Genomic DNA, 20,328 nt, shown 5'->3' with positions numbered 1-20,328 from the left:
GGGTCTAGGACAGTAACAACATCTGACATGATTTCAATTTTGTACATGTTTTAAAGATAGCGTGGTGTCTTAGGAACAACGTGGTAAGGTAGAAAGTAAGACTGGAACAAAAGAAAGTGCCTTACATAGTTGTATCAGGGACTTGACAAGAGTTAAGGCAAGGAAGATGAAATTAATTAGCAGTAGTGAGTATTACTATATATAACTTTCATATATTGGATATCCTGTATTTCTGGAGACTAGTCTTCTTATGTCACATGTGACTTTACCTATCATCAAATCAGTAGGAAATATAGGGATTTTTAATTGCAAGTGTATGGTTTTTCCCTGCTGCCTGTGGTGCCAGACTTTTGTACTCTCTATGCCTTTTAATGCTCGTAAATGTGTGATGGGGAATATGTCATGTTTAAGCAGAGCTGCCAATTTTGGGGAGAAGTGACATAGTCTGTACTTTCTAAATGTCTAATTATTTCTTGCAGTCCTCTCTCTCGTTATTGCCCAGTTTTCTCTTGCAAAACCAGATTTTTCAAATACTTCTTTCCTTTTGCCTGTGCCTTTGGGTATCAGTAGCTAGACTGAGAATTACATGTCAGCTGTCCCTTCTTTTTGAGCCTGATCTCTGTGCCTTCTGTGTGGTTTCCTCTTATCCATATTTCTGAGTATTCCCCAAATTCTTTCAGTATTATTCAGTCTTAAGTATGAATCATAGAGCTATTATCTAATCTCTCAGTGCCCACATCAGCTCTGCTGTACGCAAAAACACCCAGCGCAAGCAGTGAAAACCAGCCTCATCTTCACCTCCTGCTTGAAGAAAAATGTGGCAGACGAGCTTCTTTGTTTTACTATCATAACATGAATTTCGCAGGTGAAGCAGATATTATTCTTCTTATTTATTATTCATATTTATTCAAATAGCTTTCTGGGTCCATAATGTCACTGCATCACATGGAAAAACTAATTTGCTTTTGTAACTGCATGCTATGATCAAATTTGCCAAACCTCTCCAAAAGAATTACATAGAATTCACCACCAGAAAGTTAATGTCATCTCAGGACTGCAGGTTAAAAAAAAAAAATGCAGCGTTTTAATGTATGACTTAAAACAAGCAAAGAAGAATTTTGTCTGTTTTAATTGCTCTTTGTACCCTGTTGAGGATGCTGAGAAAGCAAGATGGAGCAAAGCCACCAGAGGGAGTGTGCTCCATTGGCATGTAAGGGCTCTCCAGCTAGCCCATCCTCTGGTTCTCAGGAGAGAACACAGGTGAAACAGAATTTCTTCCTTGTGCTTTCCCTTGAGTCACATAGATTTTGCACTGAGGAACTTAATGAATCAATGAGTAAACAAGCTTGTACGGTTTGCAAGTGCTTCTCCAGCATGCTGCTCTTATGAGTCATTGTTCATGGTATAGGCTTCAAAATAGTAAAAATAGCACAATGAATGGCCTCTTGTGCAAGTTTCCCACTTTTTTTTGGACTGTGATCGCACTACCTGCAAAGTTATTTGACTATGTTATGCAGATACTAAAAAAAAAAAAAAAGTAGTAAATACATAATGGTAATAACAGAACAAAGCTACAGAGGAACACATGACATTTTAACAGGAAGCCTGAGTTTGCTAATCACTCACCATAATGTGATAAATTTGACACAAATCATAAACCTCCAGTTTCTGCAGATCTTCCCACAGTGAGAAACAAGGAAGAAATAATGAAATAATATTTTTTCCTCTCTCTTTCCCTTTCCTTTACCTCCCACATTTGAGATCCAGGTCTGAGAACCTTGCCTACTACTTGTCTTTCATTTGACTGCTGCAAGGTAGCCTGTTTCACTGAAGGAACAGGAGGAAAAGATAGCTGTAGGTGCTTATTTCACTGTTTTTATGTCTGTTCCTGTATCCATTGTCTCATCTGTATTGTTGTGCTTCCCCTTGCTGGGTGGATGTTCCAGGGCTGCTTGTGTTCTCCTAGGTACATCCTCTGTTGCCCTTGCAGTTAGCCTTTGAGGCAGTGCTTGCTTGTGTGTTGTTTTGCTTAGTGCTGCAACCTCTAATGGTGTTAGCAATCAAAGTTTAATTTCAGAAGCTTGATTTAAGGTATATAAATGACACATAAAGCCTCTTGGTCATTGATTTGCTTTCATAAGTAATTGTGGATGATTATTATGATCTCCCAGGAGTTCTGCGTTAAGTCCTAGTTCTATTTGTATTGATTAGGTAACTAGCTGGAATGAAACTAGTTCCACAGCTGGTCTCTTACAAAAGGCTGTTCCAGAACAATGTTATAACATGTGGGTAAATCAGTGCGTGGAGGAAGGCAACACTGCCTCTGTGGAGACAGTCACTATTGTACAGTATTTTACAAAACCAGAGGATCTTGGTCTATAATTTTTTCATTGTTTAGGCAATTCCATTTTATCCTTCACCACAGTGCTTGATTTAGTTTAATTTCTGTGTGAATGCTGCCTCTAGTCATATTTACATGTATCAGTGGAATCTTAGTAATACTTCCAAAAGCACCTGAGACATGTAGACCACAGATGCATGTTCACTATGCAAATGACTGGAGCAGTTTAAAACCATAGCATTATCTTGCTGCCCTGCTGAAGGTGACTGTCCCTACAACAGAGCTGATGGTCCGAAAAGGGTGAGTCTTCTCAGCTGCTCCAGGTAGGGTTCAGAAACTTAAATTGAACCCCCCTTCCTCAGTGAATTGGATGAAGTAGTTGAACTCCTGAACAAAGCGTACTCGCATAGCAACTTCTTAACCCATTTCAGCTGCTGGCATGTCAATGCCTTAGACATAGTCAACCTTCTGATTCCCCAGTTGTCCTTATAAGTGAGGTCATCATCTCTGGGGGAAAAATCTCTGATAACGCATGTAGTGTAACATTATTGGCCGGTCAGAGTGCTAATGGATGATAGTGCATTACAGAATATGGCAGAATCCAAGCCTGTATACCCTGCCAACTGGTAGATCCTAAGGGAAACACTATTATAAATAGATTGAACCTTTCAGTAAGGGTTACTTGTGCTGCAGAACACAGACTTCATACGGTCTTTTTCCTGCTTTAGGTGTTGAACTACAGTATAAATAATTGAAAACTATGTTTTTAAATGTCAGTAGAACAAAAACTGTGTATGCGGCTTAATTGTCAGAAATAAGTAGTTGTGTTTTTTGCCTTTCTTGGAAAAACTCATGAAAAATGTTGTCTTGCTGTTACATGTTTGCACTAGCTTTGTGGTTTAAAGTCACAGAAATAGCTTTGTAGCCTTTTGCTTTGCAGTGTTAAATGTTATCTTCATTCCACTTAGATACGAAATGTAAGCTCTCCTTGTTTTCAGCAACAGCACCAAATATACATGTGAAAAAAAATAGTACAGCTTTGTTATAAATACAAATATATTTTATTCCAGTCCCTGATATGGCCACTATTGGCTCTTGGTCATTTTGTGCCAGAACACCTGAATCTTTTCATGTTGAGCTGTTGACAAAACTCCAGCAAGTTTGTCAAAAGCTTTAGTCCCAGTTCATGAATTTATTGATCTACCAGTCAAGCTGAAACCAGTGGGGGATGCAGGTCTTTTTCTGCTGGGAAAAATGGTCTCAGTGTGTCTCAGGAGATGTTGCTGGGAGCACTGACAGTGTCCCAGCATCGCTGTACTTTGAATCAAAGAGATTCTCAATTTAAACTGCATTCTATTGCTTCATCTTTTCAAGATGATTTTACTTATTTGCATCTCTGAATTAGGCAGAATTCAGATAAACAACATATGCAGGTAAAAATAGAAGAAAGAGAGTAATTCCAAATATGTGGGGTTTGCCAAATGTATTATACCATAAAACGATGCTTATTTTAAATGGGAGGAAGAACAGGATCCAAAATTCCTTAATTTGTGTTACTATTCACATTCTGGATTAGTGGTGCTGCAGGCATTCTTAGGAATTACATTATTTTTTTTTGCTATTTCTGCTGTCTGCTTTACTTGTGTTCATTTATAAAAATACCTATGCACTAGCCTGTTTTTTCCCGTTGTCAATATGCCATTCTCCTCACTAAGCACAGCGTGGCTGTAAGGTAATAAGGGGTTAGAAATACTATAGGAGAATGTTCAAGCTTAGTGCTCTTTATGTTGATTTTTTTTTTTTAAATCAGTCATTCATTTTAGCTGGAAAAGGACATTTGTGCAGTATCCCGCATTAAAAAAACTCTTTCCTCAGGAAAACAGCCATAGTTGGGGGGGCTGGAGGTGCAGGGAGAAAGACTGCTTGGTTGCCTCTAACAGTGCCAGGCTGGTTGCTGTGACCAGTATGTACTTCTGGTACGGTCAGGAAGCTGCTGTTGTGGCTTTGTCATGACAGTTAAATGATGAAGTGTGGCAGAAAGTTCAAACACAACTGGGACAAACCCCTTCGTCTGTGTGATGTTTTACATGAAGGTGGTGGTCTGTTGCAGAACTGAAGCCTGTACTGGTTCATTGCAGTGGAGGATTCAAGCTTTCCTGTTGCTGTGAATCCTCTGAGCCAGTAATTGCAGCAGCAGGAGCATCAGAGCTTTCAGATATGCAAGACTGAACACTAAATGTGGTCAGACCTTAAAGTGTGGCAATTTCTCATTGGACCCATATGCTGACATTTTACAAGCCAAAGAAAAAAACCCTGCAGTTTCACTTTTACCCCCTCTAAGTTTCAAGCTGGAATAATTAACCAAAGAGATACTACAAGGCATGCAACACTGTTGTACTAGCTAGCTGTTGTTAGCCATAGCACCACTATGGTATGCTGCATGTTTCAGGTGCTTTGATACCAGGTACACTGGCGGTTATCAACTGAACTACTCTGAAGTAGCATCTCTCATTCCTCCTGTAATGTGCATTGTTCTGGACTAAACAGTACTGCTGTATGCAGTGGGGGACATCATCCAGGTATTCTGCTGGGCTTCCAATCACGTAGATTTATAGAGTGATCTGTTTTGTTGCTAGTGCAAATACGCCTAAGTACCTGGTATATGAAAACGTGACTCCTTTTAAAGGGGAAATTATTTTTTTGTAAGTAACAGGCCCCGGAGATTTGTTCCAGCTTTGGACAGTCATCTGCTTGTGTTCCGAGCCTGTTCAAAGCCACTTTACTTGGATAAGTTGTGAGGTGCTTATAGTGGTCTGTGTCAGGAACAGTTTCAGACAAAGTGCATTGCTCTTGTTGACCTGGACAAGAACTTTAAACTGAAAGTTATATATCAAGGACAGGCTGGAGACAGCACTTCTGACTTCTTATAAAGTGTAATGTTCTGATCTAATGAAAGGCAGGAGCACATTAATCTGCTTTGCTGGGAGTGAAGCACATGTGTAAGTCATTTGCAGGACTGTGTACATTCATGATTTTGCCCTCTCTTTTATATGCATAATTGTTAACTGTCACAGTGACCCAAATATATAATCTCTAAAGATTTAAAGGTACTTTTAGCTCAGGTGATATTTGAATGAGCAATAGTGTTCACTGCTCACTGGTACTTAGTCATCTTTGTTTCAAAACCTTGGTTATTGTTTGTTTGTTTGTTTGTTCTCCAAGTCACAAGCAAATCTAGTGACAGGATGCCAAGGCTGAAAAAAAACACATGGTTGTAAACACATTTCTTCTGAAAGACTGGAGCCTCTCAGCAGCTCATATTTATCAAATTTTAAGAATATGGTATGTTGTTACCCGATTTTGTTTCAGCAATATTGAACTCTAAATCCTGACTGATAAATTGTTTTGGAACTTGCATCATCTGCCTTTCTCACATATATCATCTTTCCTCTAAAGGAGCATCTGATATTGTAAAATATTTCTCCTGTAGATACTGATTTAGACGGCATCAGCCAAAACAATAACAAAGTGGAGTAGCTTGTTCCTTACTCTGAACATCAAGTGATCAACTTCTGCTCTGGAATTTCCCCTTTACACAGTGTATGTGACATAAAGATGCTTCTTGGCTTTCCCTTATTTTTTCATATCAATTCCTTTCTATGGATCTGATCTTACGACCAGCAAACCAGCAAGGAGATCTTAACTGCCTGCAAAATGGCATTCTCTATTGATATTACTTTTAGTCAAAAGCAAATAGAAAATAGTGCAAGGGAAGAAAGCTGTTTAACAAATAAAACCTTCACAGCTCTGAATATAATTTATTTCACTTTACTCATATACAAAATCCATGGAACTGATCAGGATCCTTTATGTAAACCACAACAGTTAAATTTTATTTTTGTTATTGGTTTCAATACAAGAGGGATGGATTTCACTAAAGACTTCATCTAGAAGTTAAATTCCATGCTCACTATAGCTATTTGAATCAAAGTCTATATCACGGCATCAGGAGCAAGGTTTTCTTTCTATTTTAAATAATGAGTAAAGCAGTCAAGATTTTTAGGAATTTAGTAGAAGATTCTAGCAGATTCTGGATTGGCAAGGAGTTAGTGAATGACCAAAGGTACATTGCAGGTTAATATGTAAAATGAGTCAGCAGTTTTGTCATACAGTTCACATTTCCAGATGTGTGGAGTTTTGTGTGAGAGTATACTCATATGCAGAAATACTTATTTTAGATTATTTATTCCTATTCCATATTCTTTTTAATGAGCAGCATATTACCTCTATGGTGGAATCACATTAGACAACAAATATTTGAATGTGCATTCTGTGTCCTCCCATATTGTTCTGTTTTTAACAGAGTAGATGTTCTTGCTTAGAATATAAAGTGTCTGATATCCATTAATGCTCTGAGTTAATATGAGGAAAAACATAATTCCCATGGCCACCCTAATTTTAGTGATTGGTGTTTATTTAATGTATCCAGTTGACATCCCCAAGAGGCCTGTGTCTGTGCTTGCTCACAGAGCAGGAGCAATTCACATAGGTGCAATAGGGGTTTTCACGCCCTGCATGTCTGATGCTGGGAGGAGCTACACTGAGATGAGAAGGGGAGCTCAAAGGATCACGTGAATGATGACTATGAGGAGAGAAACAAATTGCAGACATCCTGAATTTTGGGATAGTTGACGTTTTTCTTGGGAGAATAAAGCTACCTAAACGTTTTTTCTGACTCTAAACCTGGAAGGTGTTTCTCCCCACACACCTCCCTCTGCCTCTTAAGTTTTAATTGCTATACAGAATGTGCATGTTTCTGAGCAGTTACTGTGCTAGGTAAGATTTATCATTTTCACTGGTGAGCACAGAGCAGTTCTGCAGTATTGCAGAGGCCACAGTGTGGCAACTGTAGACTTTTTAAAAATGTCTCCTATCTGTGGGAGCGGGTCAGCTGCTGCTGCTTCTGCACAGCTGAATTCCCACAGCAGTCAAATGTCTGCAGTCATGGAGGGGGCGAGAGAAAATGTCTCCTTTGGTTTTGAATTTCCTTGGGAGGGGAGAAAGGTTCTTTTGTTTTCTGGGGTGGTTTGGTTTGTTTGGGTTTTTTTGTTGTTGACTGCCACAAATTTGCTGTTGCTTTATTTAATATGTTTGAGCAACAACCCTGTTTGTACTTTGCAGTTCCACCAGAGATAGCAGTGAGCAGAATTCAATGCATTGTATTAAGGATGGCAAATGAATATTTATGATAGACCTAGGGAGCCAGTAATAAAAATGAAATCGGCATGATGCCACTAGATTCAAATCTTTGATCTCTGTTTTAAGAGAAAATACAATAAAGCAGGGGATAATGGACTCATTATAATGGAATGGTTAGTTATGGTTAGTTAGGGCAGTGTGAATAGGTGGCATTACATAAGCTGCTTTAGTCCCAGATTTATGATTCAGAAATGTGTTTCAGGAACTGAGTTTCTACAGAAAACCTCAGTTTATTATATTGTTTTGGTTTAGTCAGTCCAAACACAAAGCACTACAGATATCTCTTTCAGCTCTCAGGATGGGCTATACTCTTGCCTTACTAGGGGAAGCAAAACCAGTAGTAACCAGAAGTAAGACCTCTCTGCTCAACCTTCTGTATTTCTGCTCCTCATCTATCACCCTGCAAGCAGGTTGGGATGGCTGAACATTGCAGGAAGGTGGAAACCAGGCTGTCTTGCCAGATACCAGATGTAAGGGGACACTTGGGGTCATCAGCAGAGAGAGGAAGGCTCTCAGTTTACCATCACCCAGGATGATGCAAGGGTTGTGCTAGAGATGTATGCCCCAGCTGGAGCCACCTACCTCCATCAGGAGAAAGCAGAAACTACTGCAGAGTGCTGAAACAGCTTTGGGGGGAAGCGTAATGAAGAAGATGGTATTTGACAGGGATGGGAAGCAGGAAGGAGTGAGCTATTTTTCTTTTTAATGGTTGCAATTACTTGCCTAACACCCCTGCCACACTAAGCAAGATGCAGAGGAGGGCTGATTCCAGGCCATAGATGAAGGCTGATCTTGAAGTCTCTGTCTAGCCAGATACGAGAAAGAAATGGAAACTTGCTGTTTTCTGGCTTTTCATACTGATGTAATTTCTAAGGGACTTCATCACTAATGACATCTGGCAAGGGATTAGTCTGTAATGTGGTCCATCTTCCTCTTTTCCCCATTTTCAAGAAAAAGAAAGTATATGCAATATTGAATTTTGGAAAACAGCTATTAAGCAACCACAGTAACTGCTTCTGATAGGATTTTTTTTTTTTTTTTTGTCTGATGAGGATTTTACCCAGCATGTTTGGCCTTGGAGGAGTGCCTGGATGGTATTGCCAGCTGGAATTGTCAGAGCTGCTTTGTCTTCTGTCCCAGGAAAACAGAAGCCTGGCGGGCAGTCACTCTCGCTCTTATTTCATATGCCTGCTTAGTCAGAGTTGCCAACCCCAAGCACTGAAAACCCTGAGTCAGGCCACAAACAAATCACGAGATTTGGCTTGAAAATCATGAGATTTTTTAATTACAAGTACTTTATTTGGGATGTCTTTGAGTATTTAGAGTATCTGTTCTTCCAATTTTATTGTACAAATCCCAGAGGCTGAAATATGTTTTACTGAATTATGCATGTTTTTGTTTACTTAAATGAAAGCCATGCTCATTTATGGTTACCTGACCACTGGAGTTCGCAGGGAAAAAACCAGAATATCTAAATGATGCGCCTTGACCAGGCTGCTTAATGAGGGGCCTGTTCTGGAGTCGGTGATTGCCCTGGGGATTATGGGCTTAATTGTCTTTGTGTCACTTTGACCCCTAGGCTCTTTGCTGAGAGCTTTTTTGTTGGGCAGAGACTGAAAGTGTTCTTTCAGTTTATGGCAATGAACACTTTGTGCAGGTTGTGCCTTGTTTACCTTGCAACAGCTTTTCATAGGCAGCAGTGGCACCTTGCCAGTGAAAAGCCTGATTAATCCGTTTTCTTCCCACTGCAGTTTCACCATCGCTTGGGTCTTGCTCAGAGCACACACGTGCAAATGCTTTCTGCTGTACACAGTCACGAGCATAATGTGCTGACACGGCGTGGATGTCAGTGAGAGGCAGTGCTGGCGCTAAGCTGGCTGAGCTGTGAGACAAGGAAACGTGCTCTGAAGGTTTAGAGCTGGTAATTCCAGATGCAGAGCCGTCATTTGGGGTTAGGGAGAGTACCTTATCATACTAAAAAATTCCTCTTGGCAGAGTTGTCCAAAGCATTTTGTCCCCAGGCACTGAGCAGTTACATTACCAATGTCTCCTTATATTCTTTTTCCTGAAAGCTTTTTATTCACACACACCCTTTCCCCCCCCCCCCCCATTTTTTTGTACTACCTTCCTTCTCTTTCCTGCAGAAAACTTGATTTTTTTTTTTTTTTTTTGACTCCTTAGTTGTATACGGTAACATTTGTGTCCCATTAGCCCCACATCCAGTAGGGCTGGATGCCAGCCTATCTGTCTCAACTGCAAAAGAAATTTCCATCACCTTGACTCTCGGGTCTTTCAGCATGAAGACTGCTTACTGACTCCAGGGGAACAACAAGTTTTGCTTAAACTAGGTGTTTTCTCAGCTAAGACCAGCTAGAGGTTCTCAGTTCTAGGGCTCCCCCCAGCCTGTCTATTGGGTGCAATTTAATTCTTTAGGAAATCAAAGTCTTCTAAATACACAAATATTTGACTGTGGCTCTCTAAAAATGAATCTCTGCATTTAAACAGAAACTGGAAGTCCTGCACACTGTTGGGAAGTTCTTCCTCTCTTACTAGTCAGGGCAGATTTTTCAAACAGGCTAGAAATGCTGCTGGGGCATCGGCTATGCAACCAGAGTTCCTTTGATTTTGCAAAGAGACTCATATTAACTAGGTTGCTTTTGTAAGGCAGAGGAAATAAGAGTGGTAATTCACAGCTAGCAATAAAGTGGGTGATGGTCAGTAAATATACCCTGGATAGCACAGAGGATTGTTCTGGTTATATGTCACAGTCTTTATTAAATTTGTCCTGGTTGTTGCTAGCATTTTGTTCGTGTAGTCATTTTAATTCTGACAATAAAACTGACCATAAGGACCTAGAAGAGGGCTTTTGAAAACTGGAAGTTGAACAGTTTAAGCTGTCCTTATTTTTCTTCACATTTAAATATTCTTATAGTGAATAACATGCATGAGAAAAAAGTCAGATTTTATCATTTGAGTTTGGATTTTTGTTCTGGTGCTGTGTGTGGAAACATTTGCATGGAAAAAAAAAAAAAAAAAAGAAAAGAAAGAAAAAAGCCAAGCCCAAAACTCAGCCACAGCAACAAGTTTAAGAGATTACTATGGGCTGTGGTGTGCTTAGTCAGAATCGACTAATTCATACTGGAGAATTCTGGGCAGCGTGCTACCTATTTCTGCCTGTGTGTGCAAATAACCTGCTATGCCACTCAGCCAAAGGAAAGGGAGTCAAATGAGAGCAGTTCTGGCTGCATTTGAGCATGCTGAGGACATGTGTTGAGCTAGGATTAGGCAGTGGAAGATGAACTGGCTCCTTCAGGAGCCCTACCTGATGCTCCGTGAGGCTGGTTAGAAGGGTTTACTCTCCAGAGTGTGGTTTGCAGACAGTCACTTGACTTAAATGAAGCTATTTATAGAAACAGATTATTTCCATACCTATAATACTGAAAAAGGTTGTTTTAACTCAGTAGCAAATTCTAGCATACCAGGTAATCTAAGTACAGGTCTCTTATTTCCTTTCAAAACCAAAACAAATGGGAAGTCAACTAGTTGATATAAGCTTTAATTCAACATGTATTTAACCTACATTTTAAACTCTAAGCAATTTAAAACTGGAAAAAACAATACTCTTGATTTTTTTAGCTATCTCTATCTTTCCTATTTTTGCACATATTTTTCCTCTGTTTTGGTCTGATTTTTAGCTGAAGGAAGATGTTATTTGGGAGCAGGAAAGGAAGTGTTGCTGGGATGTTTTCTTGTGAACTAGCCAACAGTTTATGGCTTCTGTGTCTTAAGTTCAGTACTTTGATCACTGTCTGTCTGTTTTGCTGCTAAGCCCTCTGCAATGTGATTTTACTATTGAGCCAGCTGGGGCTCTGCCCCACATGAGAACCGTGAGGTAATAAAATCAGAGTAAATAAAAAGTGTTTTCTCAAGCCTTCTGCACAATTCTGAACTATTACTTTTCCCACTGCAGCTCTGCCAGCTGAAAAGTAGCTGGACTACGCCATGCACGTACATCGCCATCTTCCAGCAGGGGCCTCCAAAGCCACGGGAGGTGGCAAACCAGCCGCTGGGCAGCTGCAGCAGTGCACAAAGGGGCTCTTTCAGACACGTTCTTGCTGGAAGAGCACATGTGCAGCTAAAACAAGTTACAGTGCCCATCTGACTTGAGCAAGAGCCACCCTGGGGAAACGGTCTTATTTTTTTTCCTGACATTGGTCAATAGATATATTGCCCTAAAGCTTGGTTTTGACTTGATGAACAGCGTGTTTCAGCCCAGGACTTAGTTCATTCTGGATTCTTTTGCTGTGAGAAGGGTTGCTGAAGGACAAGGGAAAGGAATTGAGTTCCCTTCTGATGGGCAACTCAAATACAGCATCGCTTTTTACCCCGAGTCTGCTGTGCAGTAATGTACTATCACTGTGGATCACTGTCGGTGCAGCAGAAGGTACTTTTAAGTACCACAAGCTAACTCCCATTTTGGGCTTCTCTCCAGAGGACCGAATGACTCACCTTCAGAGAAGGTCTCTCTGAGTGGAAGCAGGACTTTGCGTATGACAGTGCAGAACATTCTGGTTGGCAGGGCACCCATCTTCTCCTCCTTAAATCAAGCAAACGGTTTGCTCCTGAGCTTTGTGAATGAGCGATTTGTTGAAAAAAAAAAAAAAAAAAAAGGCATGAAGTCTTAACAAATGGTGATTTAGTAAGTTTGGCTTTGGATTATCTATATAAATTCTTGTTCTGAAGCTGGCTTCTATTAGAAAAAACATGCTTTTTAACTTTGCTGAAAAGCTGATATACATGAGAAGAATTGGTTCGTGAGTCGTACAGACCTTCGGAGACTCTTCCTGCTGTGTTGGCCAACTTGACTTACAATGCCCCTTCTCCTGATGGAAGAATTCTGTGTCAAGGTGTCTCAAAAAATCTGCAACCCAAGAAGGTGATCCAAAAAAAGACAAAGCAGAGGGACTTCAATACAGTACCCTCCCCTACAAAACTGCCTGTGGCATACACGCACTGATGCTGACCCCATTGTGAGTGGGGTGGATAGCAGCTTCCAAGCCAGTGAGCTGGATGTTGGTGTAAGACTGGTACAACCTGGGATGTGTGTTAACCCAGTGCTCCTCCCAGCACTCGCTCTGCTGTCATCTGTGGCTGTCAGGTTTAGCAATGCAGACCCGCAGGTAGAGATACTGGTGGGAACTCCCTTGCCTAAGCTCGATCTAGCCTCTGTCTTTGACAGAGGGAGGAGCATGTTTTATCCCCAGCAGCTAATACATATATCCATTATTAAACAGCGCCTGCCTTGTTTGTGGAAAACCCCTCCAGTTGTGAGTGATACCTGGTGTAATAAGCATGCATGAAGCAGGAGAGTGCTGTTGCCCAGACCTCGCTGCACGTTCTCAGCTGCTGTTTAAGATGAAAGCCGGCCACGGTGGTGAGCAGGACATGGAATAGCAGCGACCTGGTCCTTTCCCACTCCGCAGCGTGGGTGCAGGAGAGTGGCTGTCAGCCGGGTCCCAGCCCTCTGCACCGATGCTGCGGCAAGCGGGAGGTCGCCTGAGGTGTGTGTAGATGGCTGCTGGAGCTGCGCTGCAGGCTGCGTTCCCCGGGCGGTGGCCGGCGGGAGGGGGCGAATACAAACCGCAGAGTTTAGCCTTTAATATTCTGCTCGCCTGTGGCTGGCGAATGACTGAACGAACCGTTGCGACTGGCCGGGGGAACGTGCCCGTTCCCCTTCCTTGCCACCGACACCCTCGAAGCACGGGCCGGTCGCCAGCGCCCGCTGAGGCGAGGACGCGCGGTCCCCCTCTTTCCCCCTCCCCCCCCGTCCCTCCGCGCCGTTATGTAACGCCCGCAGTGTCTGGCAGCGCGCGCGCGCCGGCGGGGGCGCGTCACGTGTCCCGCGATGCTCCGGGCCCTGGAATTCAATTAGGTGCCTGTGAGCGGTCGTGAGCCCGCATCGAGATAAGCCGCTGACGGGAGGGCACCAGACAGCGACCGGGCTGATTAGCCGTGGCGCACGGGGTGAATACACGGCTCCCGTAATTCCGGCGGGGACGTTTTGCACCGCGCATCCGCCGAAAGACGAGTCTGGAGCCGGGCGTTATGTAACGCGGCTGGAGCAGCCACACCACCACCGCCACAACGGCGGCAACAGAGGGACGCAAACAACAGCCTCACCTCCCGTGCCCTCCAGTTGCCAAAACAGCGTTTTGTTGCTGCTTGGCGCAGGGCTTTGGGCATCATTTGGTCTGCCGTTGCCTCTCAACGCGGTCTCGCAGGTCGCAAAGCTTCTTTCCGGGTTTCGGGGTGATTGACAGGTTAATCGTCACGAGGCTGGCAGTTTTGGCAGAGGATGCTGGTTTGCAGACACTGAGGTTTGTGCAGGCAGGTGGCCTGTTAGGACTTCCTATAGCTTATTTTATACGTGAGGCTTCCTAGTGATGTTACACAGGGGTGTCTGTATGGAGCTGCAAATGTTATTGCCATAAATCTCTTGCCTTTCATCCAGATCTCTGCAAAAAGAAGGTTCTGTGACTGCAGGGAAAAAAACCCCAAACAAAAGCCAAACTTGGAGCAACTGGGGCAGCTTAAAATTGAAACATCAGTTTTTGTTAATAATAAAATAATTATAGAATGGTTTGGCCTGTAAAGGACCTTAAGATCAGCTAGTTCCAGCCCCACTGCCATGGACAGGGGCACTTTCCACTAGACTAGGTTGCTCAAAGACCTATCCAAACTGGCCTTGAGCACCACCAGGGATGGGGCATCCACAGCTTCTCTGGGCAACCTGCGCCAGTGCCTCAACACCCCCATAGTGAAGAACTTCTTATTTATATCCTAAATCTCCCCTGTTTAAGTTTGAACCCATTACCCCTTGTCTTACCGCTGCAGTCCCTAATGAAGAGTCCAGGATCCTTGCAGCCCCTCTTGAGGTATTGGAAGGCTGCTATGAGGTGTCCACGCAGCCTTCTCTTCTCCAGGCTGAACAGTCCAAATTTTCTCAGTCTGTCTTTGTATGGAGGCTACTCCAGCCCTCATGGCCCTCCTCTGGACTTGCTCCAACAGCTTCATGTCCTTATGTTAGGGACACCAGAACCAGAATAAGCAGTGGAGGGACAAATTGACATAACAGAGCTGAAAGATAGAGAAGTGATTCCCCCATCTCCCCCCTGTAACATTCACCTCATCTTTTCTCCAAAGTACGTTTTGAAATTTCATCGTTCCTCCTCAGATGGAAGCTAATGTTCATTGTCATGCTTTTGAAGAGAATAATATTGCTGCCCAGGAGCTGTGAAGAAACTGAACCCTCTGAAATTTTAAGCTGTATTAAGTCTTCTCTGCTTTCTGATGGCCAGAATATACTGTTTACAGGCAGTCTGATTGCCTGGCAGTCAAAACATTTCCTTCTTAAACATTTCCCTTGCCACCACTATAGTAAGAAAATAGCTGTTTATAAAGCTGTGCTTGCAAAAAAATCCAGTGTTGTTTGATAAGATCAGGTATACTGGTTGTGCATTACGGGAATATTCAGCAAATAATATCACTTTATATGGTACACATTCTATTATCCTGTATTTATTATATTTCTAGGAGGAAGTGATTGTTGCAGTCAACTTTTCTTCCATTAATAAGCATCACAAAATGGTATTTTTTTCCTGGTGTTTAGAAGTTTTTATCTTCCTTTCTATTTCTCTATTCTTTCGCCTTCCTATATATGCAGGTTAACATACCAATGTTTAAATATGCATTACGATGTATACTTACATAACCCTGTCTTGCAAAGCACTGGAAAATGATCCCTGGCTTTATCTTCTGGTTTTTTTTAAAGTAACAGTGCTTGTGTGTAATCTAGCACTGTCAAAAGACAGAGGAAGGCATGCTGCAGCTATATAAGGATAATTTTACACAAATCAGTGCAAAGATAATGCAAATTATATCCCAACAAATATCATATGTTACATTTCTGCTAGCCAGCAAGCCTTAAATCCAGGATGTATAAATGTGTTTGTTAATGAGTGGATACTGAGTGGATATAATGAGTTGGTGATGCAGCCGGTGGCTGCTCATTATCATCAGAGAACATAACTTGCGGCAGCAACCTAGAAAATAAATTAATGTAGCTCAGACAGGACTGTGCTGTGAGCAAAACGAGAACTTTTCCTATGTGAAGCTTTAGCAGTCTTTGGGTTTTCTGGCTTCCTATTAGCCATTCTGAGCTGTATTTGGGATCCTTTCACCATCCATCACTAATCCATCCAAGGAAGGAAGGGTAAGGAAGTGGTCCCAGAGTCTGCCTCACATAAGCAGAGGTAGTGCCCAAACAGGTAAGCAGAATTGAAGGTCTTGACAACTGGATATTAACAGCAGGCTCCCTCTCAAAACAAATGACCGTTCTTCTTCCAAGCTGTAATGAGAGAATATTAGGATTCCGGTTATCGTCTAACAGGCATTGCAGGAGATACAGGAGCTCTAAAGATGCAGAAAGCTCTAAATACAACTTAAGCAGGTCAGATTGCTTATGAATGGGAGCAAGTCAGGAGGCCTGCTTAGCTCTGCCAGTGGCTAGGTAGGGTGTTAGGCTGTTCAGAAAAAAAACATGTTGTTTGGATACCACTTACGGAAAGAACATAATGAAAATCTTCACAATTTGGTAGTTTTTGCAAGGCTTTATTCCTTAGGTATCAATGTGCCCTCAGAGCTGTGGGTTAATAAATGCAGGAAAAGCACAGCACATAAATAATAACAATGAGATTTGTTTTATTTTGAAGTTGGTAGAAAACCAGTGTCCCTACAGTTTAGAATATAAATACAGTAGAAGAGGTTTGTGTGTTTGCACTTCGAAACAGAAGTTCTTTATCTTTACAATATACAATTAAAGATAAAACTGATCCATTTTCTCCCTCCCTGGTGCAGAGTTTGAGAATCTGGTTTGGTTTGCTCATGCATTTCTGCCATGGCACAATTTTTACACAGTGTAAGAACTCTGACATATATGTAATGAAACTTTAAAACTGTTTCGAGTTTTGGAAATGTTCACCTGTTTAAAAAAAAAGAAACAAACCTCAACCTACAGAGACTTTTAAAAATAGACCAAGTCCTCCTGGAATTCAATTACAGATGCCTGCCAGCTGCTTCTGCTGCCTGGGACCCACATTTCTAGCTTCTCTGTTCCTCTGGATGTTCCTTGCAGGGGAAGAGCCCATGTGACATGACTGACGAACAGACAGATTGGAGAGAGAGGTGCTTGGGTATGGACTCCCCTGCCATCCCTCCATTCCACCTGCTGCTTGGGCTGTCCTTTCATAGTCACGATTTGAGCTGTGCGATTGTTGTACAATGTGGATACCGGCTGTGCAGCTACTGCTGGGACTAGCACTTTATTCTCATGCTATGTGCAATGGCTTTTTGAAAAGCTTTTTATTTAGGCCCTGTAGCACTGCATCTTACAAAAAACATTATAAGAATCCCATCTTCTTGAATCTGTATTCTGGCTGAGTTCATAGGCACACATTACATCCCCCATTTGCTAAAACACTGAAGTGCAGACCCTGAGCAAAACTGCAGGCTTCATTTCCCCTGAAAATGTATGCAGATTGTAATGTATTTGCCCATAAATGCATATGCTGGATTCTCCCGTGATACGGACCTTGTCCTTAAGGAATTGCTCCAAAACTTGTAGTGCAGGGTTAGAAAAAAAAAAATTAAGAAATCTGTGTTTACTTATTAAATTACATGTGCTGTCTTTTTTGTGTATCATCCTTTCTGGTATGGTTGCAGATGATTCAGCTGTCCTGTTCCAGGAGAACATTTTCCAGCAATGCAGTTTGGATGTAATCCTCTTTCTGGTATTGTCCTGTTTTACCCCCGTTGGCTTTCTGAGCATGTGTGCCCATCTGTGTGTGGCAATGGCAGGAGCTTTCCATCCAGTCTAGCTGTCTGCAGGATCTCACTAGTTCTGTGCTGCCTTGCTCTCTTGGGTATCGTTTTACTCTTTGATTGGGAAGAAGATGGTTTGAGGGTTTGTGGCAGAAATTCATTTACTAATTCATAGGGGAGGGAGGTGGGGGAGGGGAGAAGAGGGAAGGGAAATAATTCTTTGGTACAGAACAACAGTCCTCTAAGGACGTAGTTACTGCATTTCTTGTTAAAGTGCAACGTGTTTGTTTTCAAATCATTTAGAAAATGCAGTGATTCTGTGGCTTAGGCTATTGCCTACTTAACACACTGCTATGATGCTGGGGCAGATACAGCTGTTCTGAGCTGAGCAGTTCCCTGCTTGATGTCTAGTCTCACTGATTTCAGGAGAAAATACTTATTCACAGGTCTTCACATAACATGGCATGGCTGCCTTACAGCTGGAGACGTGAAGTTGAATGATATGTTTGATTTGAGATTTCTCAGTGATTTTTAATTTTGGTGCAGGGATCCCAGCAGAACTGCATTTAATTAAGAATATGGCTCTTAGATTAAACTATGGGATGTGGCTGCTTACAGTGTGTGGTGCTGCCATGCAGTAGGGATATCTAGATTACCTCCAGATAAACTCACTAAGTAATTTCACTAGCAGCATTGTGCAGCTTACCTTTTCTGGTTCTCTCGTTTTGTATTTTCTGAGGTTGCTCTCCACAGTGTTACATGGAGGCATCCACAGGCTCTCATGAACTGAGTTCAGATTTGGTGTTAGAATCAAGCAGTTGTTTGTTGTTAAATATCTAGAGGTTTTTCGGGTTTTTTTTGGTTTTTTTTTTCTTCATAAGAGTTCAGGTTAAAGGTCAATACTTCCAATTATTTTTTTTTTAAAAGAGCCTGATACATGTGTGAGCCTGATACATGTGTGATAAACGTGATGAAGCTGATGTCTGAGAAGCAGAAGTGCACAGAGCAAGTCACTGGAGCTGACATTTCAAAGGGCTGTAGCTGGTTGTGTAAGCCACTAGCTTGGATGGTTTGATGTAATGCTGTTTCCAGACAGTGTGGGGATTGCATGTGCCAGTGCTGTGTGTTGCCAGACAGAAACCACAGCAATTCACCCTCAACATAATTACCACCTACAGCACGGCTAGCAGCTTTTAAATGAGAAGGAGTGGGATTCTTTCTCTAGGAAAACACCAAGGAGCTTATGTCTTGCTGTAAATCTACCTAATCTCTTCATTAGAAGGGCAAGGACAGCAACAAACCTCAGCCAACAGTGCACAGAGTGAAATATTTTTAAAATAATCTCTTTGATGTTGAAGTGTAGCACAGGAAGAATCCAGAAAAATCAGGTGGTTCTTCTCACAACTCGTATAGCGTTAGTGATGGTTTTGGACGTGCGGCATAGCTTCTTATACATGTGAGGATTTAGTGTGCATTTTCAGTACTTCATTTCCCTCTGCGTGGATGCTAAGATTAATATTTTTATAATTAAAGCTCCAGCCACTTGCAGGCTTCTTTTATATGGTAGTTTACTTAAAATACCCAGGAACATTGTTAGAGAGGAAAATACCAAGTTAAAACTTTATGTTTAATTCTTTGCTTCCTTTTACTATCTATGTTACTATGTTACTAATGTTCTTTACATTTATATATGAAGAATCAAACTGATTTATGACTATTGAGGTTGCTTGAGTGTGGATTGCGGTGGGTTGTGTCCTTCATGGAGTGCAGAGATGCAAAAATAGATACTTGGGGTTTGATTGTTTTGCTGCGCTGATAGGAGCAACAGATCAGGGAAAGGTAAGGTGGCTTCCTTTGCACATGATCCAAATCCCATTAAAGCCAGTGAAGAGATTTCTAATGATATTAGAGTCATGATGGGATCACTGCAGGCATAGTATCCTTGCTGCTAGTGTTGCGTGCACAGAGTTCACTGTAGCACCTGAGTTCCCCTCCTTTGTGTTAACTGAGCAGCATAAAAGGATCTGTCATAACATGTAGGAAGTTTTCCATTCCTGCTCACCAAGAAACTGGTCTTCAGTGGTTTAGATGTTTCTCAGTCATTGCACCTGCTCCTCGCTGGTGAAAAACTAAGGTAGTTGTAGTCCAAATGTTGATGTGAAGAGCTTAGATCAAAACTAGGGATTGTTTTCTGCCAATAACTGAGTTAGAGGGGGACCTAAGCAGCCACACTGCTCTTAAGGTATGTGGGCCCTTGGTGCCTACTTAGCATGCAGTGATCAGTTACTTTGGCATTTATGTGATCTCTGTTATTCCTTCTTTTAATTATGGGCACAAAAAAAGGGGTCTCTTGCAGTGCAGATCTAGAATAGTTGTCATTTGGATGAAGAGAGTTTAGTTTTTGCTTGTGCCCCTTTGCATTTGTAGAGTATGTGCCACAAAGGCTGAAAGATGTTTCTGCACTAGCAAAAACTTCGGGTGCCTTCAGCACAAAATTTACTACAGTGTATGGAAACTCACCCATTCCCAAAAAACGTTGACAAAGCATGGAAGAAGTCTGCTTTTTTCTGTTAGATAGATCTGCCGAAAGTTGGACAGATATGTGTTACTTGATTATGAAACACTGTAAGTAGGCACATCTGTGCTCAACTAAGTCTTATGAGCTGAGTGCACCTCACAGATGCAGCTCTCTGCATCTGAGATCAGCTACAGCTTCTCTGCTTACTTCGTAGTTTGTAACTAGCTGCTCTTCCAGCACACTGTTATTGATTAGTGGTTGTGCCTTATGAAAGGGTTTGACCATTACAGCTTTGCAATATCTACATCTGTAATCTTGGTGTAGAAGCATC

General features: G+C 41.9%; 1 protein-coding gene across 1 annotated transcript in view; it reads left to right on the top strand.

The window, feature by feature from the left end:
• ITPR2 (inositol 1,4,5-trisphosphate receptor type 2) overlaps nucleotides 1-20,328 on the top strand; it is a 265,600-nt gene that overhangs the window by 149,310 nt on the left and 95,962 nt on the right.

The sequence above is a fragment of the Psittacula echo genome (assembly GCF_963264785.1).
Source record: "Psittacula echo genome assembly, chromosome: 1".
NCBI classification, from domain to species: Eukaryota; Metazoa; Chordata; class Aves; order Psittaciformes; family Psittacidae; genus Psittacula; species Psittacula echo.
This window is presented reverse-complemented; position numbering and strand designations above follow the sequence as displayed.